The sequence below is a fragment of the Heliangelus exortis genome, chromosome 5 (genome assembly GCF_036169615.1).
Source record: "Heliangelus exortis chromosome 5, bHelExo1.hap1, whole genome shotgun sequence".
NCBI classification, from domain to species: Eukaryota; Metazoa; Chordata; class Aves; order Apodiformes; family Trochilidae; genus Heliangelus; species Heliangelus exortis.
Window position 1 is genome coordinate 2,747,065 of NC_092426.1, and position 8,273 is coordinate 2,755,337.

Below are 8,273 nucleotides of genomic sequence, written 5' to 3' on the forward strand. Positions count from 1 at the left end.
ACGAGGATGGGAAGAAAGATGGGAATGAGCCTGGGGACAGGAATGGGGACAGGGATGGGGATAGTTTGGGGACAGGAATGGGGATAGGGATAGTTTGGGGACAAGAAGAGGGATGAAGATAAGGATGAGGATGGGGAGGAAGATGGGAATGAGCCAGGGGACAGGAATGGGGATAGGGATGGGAATAGTTTGTGGACAGGAACGGGGACAGGGCTGGGGATAGTTTGGGGACAATTTGGGGGCAGGAATGGGGACAGGGCTGGGAATAGGAATGGAGATGAGGAAAAGGATGGGGAGGAAGATGGGGACGGGGTGGAGATGGGGACAGGCTGTGCTGGCTGACACCATGTGCCAGGAAAGGAGGTTCCTTGGGGCACTGATCCCTGTAATGACTTCCATGTGGCTCTGCAGAGCCTCTGCCTCGGGGTCTCTGGGTGTGTGTGTTGGTTCATCTCATAGCTCGGGCATCAAAAAACAAAAAAATGAACCAAAGCTCAATAGGCATTAACTTGGGGGGGATTTGTGCAGAACCAGATGTGCTGCAGCTGGGGGAGGTGGAGGATGCTCTGGGGGACAGGGCTGGGGAGGGCTCCTGCTGGATCCAGGAGCTCCTGCTGGATCCAGAACCTCCTGCTGGATCCAGGAGCTCCTGCTGGATCCAGGAGCTCCTGATGGATCCAGAGCCTCCTGCTGGACTCAGAACCTCCTGCTGGATCCAGGAGCTCCTGATGGATCCAGAGCCTCCTGCTGGACTCAGAACCTCCTGCTGGATCCAGGAGCTCCTGCTGGATCCAGAACCTCCTGCTGGATACAGGAGCTCCTGCTGGATCCAGAACCTCCTGATGGATACAGGAGCTCCTGCTGGATCCAGGAGCTCCTGATGGATCCAGAGCCTCCTGCTGGACTCAGAACCTCCTGCTGGATCCAGGAGCTCCTGCTGGATCCAGGAGCTCCTGCTGGACTCAGAACCTCCTGCTGGATCCAGAACCTCCTTCTGGATCCAGAACCTCCTGCTGGATCCAGAACCTCCTGATGGATCCAGGACCTCCTGCTGGATCCAGGACCTCCTGCTGGACCCAGGACCTCCTGCTGGACTCAGAACCTCCTGCCACCACAGAGACTCCCACCCAAACCATGAAAACCAGAAAAAATCTCTCCCAGCCCAGCAAACCCCCAGTCCTGCCCCTCCAGCTTCCCCTGCTCCTGCCAGATGTGGCTGCTGGGAGGAGGTTTCCAGCACCCCCTGCCAAAAAGCCCATCAAGAAGGAGGCAAAGCAGGCAAATCCCTGGCAGGGAGGCTGTTTGGGGTGGGAAATCCTACCCCTGGAAGCTTTGGGATGGCTGAGCTGCTGCAGAGATAAGGGAAGCATCAGGAAACATCCATCTCTCCTGGGAAAGCCTGGAAAGGAAACTTCATTCCTGGGTGATCAGAGAAGGGCAGGGAGGGTGCAGCAGGAAGCAAGGGATTGCAGGATGCTCTGGGATGTTGGGATGTCAGGCAGGAGCAGGGATGGTGTGGGGGCCATTACAGTAACGTCCTGGGAGCTTTTATCCTCCTGGATTTTGGAAACAAACCCTGCTGGGGGTCGAGTTATTTGGCAGGAAGGGCAATAAATCAGATCCCTTCTGGTTGTGGTGGGAATGAGCTCTGGCAGGGGAAGGTTTGGGGTCATCTGGGCTGCCTGAATCAGCACAATAAAAGTTTTTTAGCATCGTGACCTCAGGAAAAAAAAAAAAATAAAAAAAATCTGTTTTCCCCTCCCATCCATAATAACTGGGATCTGATGGTTAATTGCAGCCAGATCTGACAGTAGCACCTCCAAGGGGCTGTAAAACCAGAGAGAAAAAGGATCCTGTCAGCTCCCCCTTTTTCCTGAGGAGCTGGGCACAGCCTTGGGTTTGAGCTCAACCCCCACAATACATCAGAGAATCCACAACAGGTGCCCAGCTGGGGGGATCCCAGCTTGCTGGTGGCAGGAATAACTTCTGTGTGCTGTTAGGGGTAGAGGAGGAATCCCTGGGTGGCCATAGCCCCCCCCTTGGGGTGTTGGGCCATGTCGAGCTGCCCCTCCTGGTGGCTCCATCCATAGGAGCACAGCTCCTGCTTCCATTCCTGGGAGCATCCTGCTGGGTGCTGAGAGTTGGGAGGCTGTGGCAGGGTGGTTGATTCCCACCAGGCAACACCCAGAACTTGCTACATTTCCATTTTTGGGAAGGGTTCTCATTGGCTTTGGTCTCCTCTCTTTGCATCAGCTTCATCTCATGACTCACCACCTCCTGGCCTCATCCCTCTGCTCCCACAGACAGGGACACCCTGGGACACCCCTGGGACACCCTTCTCCCCCCTTCTGAACCAGGGGGGGGTCCTCAGGACTTGCTCAGGTGCATCCTCAAAAATGGACAAATTGCCCAGGTGGCTCTGGAGGCCACCAGCTCCCAGCACCCACTGGCCACCCAGTGACCTCAAGCCACCCCCCAGACACCCAGAGAACCCACACCACCCACTTGCACCCAAACTTTCTGGTCTGGAGAGGGCAACCAGCATTGCCTGGGGGGGGGGGCACCCACCTGGAAGATGATTTCCATACTCAGGATCCATCCAATGTGCTCATATTTTTCTGCTCAGGTCACCAAACTTGCTCAGAGAGAGAGGTTTTCCTTATGGAGAGCTGGGAAGAGGGGGTGCTAAATCACCATAATTTGGAAAATCAAGTTTTTTTGTTAGAGTTACAGTGGGATTTGGCTGGAGCAGGAATGTGGGAAAGTGGCTGGAGAGGAGAAATAACTAAACTGCTACTGCAGGATAACAAGTGCTGAGTCCTCCCAGGTGGCAAGGCAGCAGAGCTTGGATCCCGCAGCATTCCAGAGAGCTGGAGACCCATGGGATGGAAATACTGAAAAGCTTCCCGAGGCATCTGGAGCTCCAGCCCAAAGGATCCCCCCAGGTTTTTGAAGGTATTTTAAGACAAAAAGGTAAAGGAAAGTTGTGGTGTGCTGTATGTCAGTCTCTGAGGCTCTCCTTCCTTCCTTCCTCTCTCCAAACATTCCTGGGAAGCTGGGTTTGGTCCTGCAGCTGCCGGATGAGCGTCCCGAGCCCTGCAGGTCCCCAACTGCCCCCCAAATTAACCACAAATTCCTTAATTATCCCAAGATCCAGCCAAATCCCTGGCAGAGGGGGTTTTCATCCCAGCCCTGGTGGGTTTGGCCTCCAGAAAAGAACCTGGGAGCACCCAGTGGGATGGCAGGGAGGATGTTAAGAGCCAGGATAAACCCAACCCCTCGGTGATGCTGAGTTCCCAGGGGGTCTTGTGGTTCCCCCCCCCCCAGCACAAACCACAACAGGGACAGAAAACTTCTCCTCATCTCCCCTGAAGCAGGTCTGGTCCCACCTCATCCCCATCCCAGGGCTCTGACCCCCGTTACACACCAAGCTGAGCTGACACAGCTCTGAGACCCTTCCCTGGGTGTTTATACCCTAAATTGAGAGCCCTGTGCAGAATTAGGGTTTTTTTGGTGTACAAATTAGGTACACCCCATAAGATAAACTCCATGGGGTCCTGGGGGAGCTGGGACCTGGAACCACCCTGGCAGCACCACCAGAACCGGGTTGCTGGTCACATTTTTTTGCTCTTTGCCCAAAGAACCCTACCCAGAGCTCTACCAAATCCAAGGCTCTCCCCAAAAACCTCTCTCCAGTTCATCTCTCCTCTCCTGACCTCCCTCCCCGGGGATCTCCAAGCCCCGCAGCCCCCTCTGCCCCGGGGCTGACTAATCCCAGCAATTAGCCTCGTTCCCTTCATTTATCTCCTTCCTGCCTTTGTCTTTCCCCTGACAGCCCGGCTGAGCAAATCCACTTCTCGGCCACATCTTCCTGGCCCCATCCCTCCCACCAGCTTTTCTTTGTCCCTAACCCTACCCCTAACCTCTCCCAGCTGGGTGAAGAGGTTCGGTTGTCCCCGACACGTGGGTCCCTTCTGTCTGCTGGGACCGTGAAAAGGACTCTCTAAGGTCACCCTGGCAGAGAGGATGGATCAGCTCCAGCTGGGAGGCAAAAGGATTTGTTCTTTTAATCGAAGACTGCTGCCAGGCCAGGGGTGTTTCATGCTCAAAGGGGTTTTTTTAGGGCTGAGCCGTGGGGATAAACGGGGACAGAGAGCTGGGGGTGGGCTCGGATTCAATGGGAAAAAGCAAAACACATGGGAAGCACATTCAGGAGCTGCCTTCTGCCCTTCCTTGTCCATCCACAGGGGAGCTCTGCCCACCCGAGGAGCTTCAGAGGGACAAGAGCTCCCTCATGCCCAGCCTCCCATGCCTAAAGGAACGAGTCAGGCTGCTTTGATTTAACGCCCTTCTTTTTTTCTTTTCCTTCTTCTTTTCCTTCTTCTTTTCCTTCTTCTTTTCTTCTCCTTTTCCTTCTTCTTTTCCTTCTTCTTTTCCTTCTCCTTTTCCTTCTTTTCCTTCTTTTCCTTCTTCTTTTCTTCTCCTTTTCCTTCTTCTTTTCTTCTCCTTTTCCTTCTTCTTTTCCTTCTTCTTTTCCTCCTTTTCCTTCTTCTTTTCTTCTCCTTTTCCTTCTTCTTTTCCTTCTTCTTTCCCTTCTTCTTTTACTTCTTCTTTTCCTTCTTCTTTTCCTTCTTCTTTTCCTTCTTCTTTCTTTTTCTTCTTCTTTTTCTTTTTCTTCTTTCTTTTCTTTTCCCCTTTTATGTTCATTCCTTTGCACTTCAGGATCCATCTCCCCTTAAAGCGAGCTCCAAAACCTACCAGGATATTTCCCTATGGAATGGGCAGTGGGTTTAATCCTGCTGAGGACTGGTTCCCAGAGTCATGGGATCATTCTGGTTGGAAAAGGCCTTTAAGATCATCAGATCCAACCCTCACCCCAGCAGTGCCAAGGCCACCCCTGCCCCATGTCCCTCATCCCCACATCTCCAGGGCTCTGAAACCCCTCCAGGGATGATGGGGACTCCAGCCCTGCCCTGGGCAGCCTGGGCCAGGCCCTGACAACCCTTTCCAGGGAGAAATTCTTCCCCAGCTCCAACCTAAACCTCCCCTGGCACAGTTTTGCTTCTCAGAGCCTTCCACCCCAATGTGGGTCCCTTTCACCCAAGCTGTGGGCCCCTTCCCCGCAGCAACCAGGGTGCCCGGGGCTCCATACAGAGGGGAAACACGAGGTTCAGACCTGAATTTTGGGGTTTCAGACGAGGATTTGGGGGGTTTCAGAGAAGAATTTCGAGGTTTCTCATTTAACACTACACGGGAGGCTGTCCCCAAGAAGCTGCAGCTGCAGAAGTCCTGGCGGGTGGGTGCTGGCTCTCAAGGTGATGGGCTTCACCCCTGTGTCCTGGAGGGAGCAACCGGGAAGGAGGGAAGGGAAGAGATAAGACAAGATATAAGATAAGACAAGATATAAGATAAGATATAAGATAAAAGATAAGATATAAGATAAATCCCCCGGGACCGCGGGACGGGACCCGCAGCAGAGAGACCGAGTGCCGCCTGCTGCCCACTGCCGGGACTGCACCGGGACACACCGGCACCCCCTGCTCCTTTTTCCTTTTCCTTTTCCTTTTCCTGTCCCCTTTCCCTTCCCTTTCCTTTCCCTTTCCTTTCCTCTCCTTCCCTTCCCTTTCCTTTCCCTTTCCCTTTCCCTTCCCTTCCCTTCCCTTCCCTTCCCTTCCCTTCCCTTCCCTTCCCTTCCCTTCCCTTCCCTTCCCTTCCCTTCCCTTCCCTTCCCTTCCCTTCCCTTCCCTTCCCTTCCCTTTCCCCTTTCCTTTCTCCTTTCCCTTCCCCTTCCCTTTCCCCTTCCCTTTCCCCTTCCCTTTCCCTTCCCTTCCTTTCCCCCTTCCTCCTTCCCCTTTCCCCCTTCCCCCTTCCCTTTCCCCCTTCCTCCTTCCCCCAGGACATGCCAAGGACCCTCCCTTGGGGACACCCAACCAGCAGACATCCCACACTGGGAACCCCACAGACCTCAAATCACTTTCCTTGCTCCTCCTCATCACCCCACACCGGGGTCAAACCCCACTCCAGGGGTTGGGACCTTGTGAAATTTGGGAACCATCCCTCCACCCATCCTCCCTCCCTTGCCCAACACCTTCCCATCCCAAAGCTCCTTCCTCCCCCTTTATTCCCCCTCAGTTTGGGAGTTGGGGCAGGATGGAACGAATTCCTGCATCCCACCCAGCCTCTGGGATGCAGCAGCAGGAGGTGGCCACAGCCCCTGGCCCAGCTGCCCCCGGAGCTGAGCTGCTCATCCCCACCAGGATCTCAGCAGGTTTCCTGGAGATTTTCCAGGGATATTTTCTCTTCCTGCCCAGCACACAGCTGGACACAGCCGCAGGGTTCTTCCCGCTTGGATCATCCCATGACTCAGAGCAGGTCCGCGTTGCCAGCTCCGAGCAGCTCCCCTCCGAAATTCCCCTCTCCCCAGGAACACCTTGGTGGGCAGGAGGAGGGGACACGGGGCCAAACACTGCGCCAGCTGCCACTTCTTCCTCTCTCAACCCCTTTGAATCAGGAATTTCGAGGCTTAAGGATCCTTGGGGAATCATTCCGGCCACCGCAGCATCCCAAGAGGAAAAGCATCCAGGTGTCCCCAGCTCGGGTGCTCCTCACCCAGACACCCCGACCCCCTCCCCGGCTGCCTCCCCAACCTGCTGCTGCATCCTTTGAGCTGGGAATCCCCAAAATCCCACCTTCTGGAATGAGCGAAAGGCTGGAAGCCTGCTGGGTGTTTAGCCCGGAGAAACCGGAGCCGGAGAAAAGTCAGGAAAGGAGACGGGGAAGACATTCCCTGGGAAGGGGGATGAGTAGGGAAGCACCAAGCAGAGGGGGGTGGCTCCTCTTAGCAGGACCCTCCCAGCCTTCCCAGCTTCCCAGCCTTGGATATTTGAATATCCAAGAGTCGCCAAACCCACCGGTTCCCATCCAGCCCCATCCTTCCAGCCCGCACCGCCAGCCGGAACCTACCCCGTGGAAAAGGTTCTAAATTCGGGTCTTCAGAAAGGGCTGGAAACACTTCCTAAGGGAGAGCCGAGCTGGAGGAAAAGAGAGGAAAAAAAAAAAAATCTCGAAGTGCTTGCCCCCTCCCCCCGAGCCGAGTCGCTGAGGAAGAGCAGGAGGACAGGGCTTCTCCCGGCTCTTCGGGTAAGGAGAAGCCGTGAGGGGTCAGCGAGAGTTTGGGAAAATAAAACTGAAAAAAAAAGAAAAATAAAAAAGGAAAAAGAAAAAATAAAAAAGGAAAAAGGAAAAAAAAGAAAAAAGGAAAAAAAAGAAAAAAGGAAAAAGATAAGAGAAAGAAGAGAGAAGGGAGAAGAAAGAAGAAAGAAGAAAGAAGAAAGAAGAAAGAAGAAAGAAGAAAGAAGAAAGAAGAAGGAAGAAAGAAGAAAGAAGAAAGAAGAAAGAAGAAAGAAGAAAGAAGAAAAAAAAGAAGAAAAAAAAAGAAGAAAAAAAGAAGAAAAAAAAGAAGAGAAGAAGGAAGAAAGAAGAAGGAAGAAAGAAGAAAAAAAAGAAGAAAGAAGAAAGAAAAAAGAAAAAAGAAAAAAGAAAGAAGATGAAAGAAAAAAAGAAGAAAGAAGAAAGGAGAAAGAAGAAAGGAGAAAAAAGAAAAAAGAAAAAAGAAAAAAGAAGAAGAAAGAAAAAAAGAAGAAAGAAGAAAGAAGAAGAAAAAAGAAAAAAGAAAAAAGAAAAAAGAAAAAAGAAAAAAGAAAAAAGAAAAAAGAAAAAAGAAGAAAGAAAAAAAGAAGAAAGAAAAAAAGAAGAAAGAAAAAAGAAGAAAGAAGAAAGAAGAAGAAAGAAGAAAGGAGAAAGAAGAAAGAAAAAAGAAGAAAGAAGAAGAAAAAAGAAGAAAGAAAAAAAAAAGAAAAAAGAAAAGAAACCCCAAACAACCGAATAATAAAACCCCAATTAAAAACCCTGCCGAAATTCCTTACAGATGCTTTAAGTTTTTCCAGCTCCTCATTTGTGGCGTTTCTACTTTTTTTTTTTTTTTTTTTTTTTTCCTTGGGGTTGTTTTTATTCTATTTTCTTGGTGGTTTTGTTGGGGTTTTTTTCCCCCTCCTTTCTCCACCTCCTCCTCCCCTCCGCCCGGGAATGTGACCAGGCAGAAGAGGGTCGTGTCGGAAGTGAGAAGAACAGGAGAAATTCGTCATCCCCCGTGATGAAACTTTCTCAAACTCATTTCCCCCCCTAAAATAGCTGCAATTTATGCAAATGACCAGCAAGAAGAGCTAAAGAGGAGGAAGTGGGTGCAGCTGGCTGCTCACGCTGCTTTCTCTCCC

The 8,273-nt window shown here is 51.8% G+C and overlaps 1 long non-coding RNA gene across 1 annotated transcript; it reads right to left on the reverse strand.

Moving 5' to 3' along the window:
• Nucleotides 1-6,122: 6,122 nt before the first annotated feature.
• LOC139796688 (uncharacterized) lies at nucleotides 6,123-8,032 on the reverse strand. The gene is made up of 3 exons (XR_011726095.1): nucleotides 7,926-8,032; nucleotides 6,964-7,031; nucleotides 6,123-6,500 (listed from the first exon to the last, which is right to left on the reverse strand). It is a non-coding gene; the product is annotated as an uncharacterized lncRNA (long non-coding RNA).
• Between the last annotated feature and the right edge of the window lie 241 nt (nucleotides 8,033-8,273).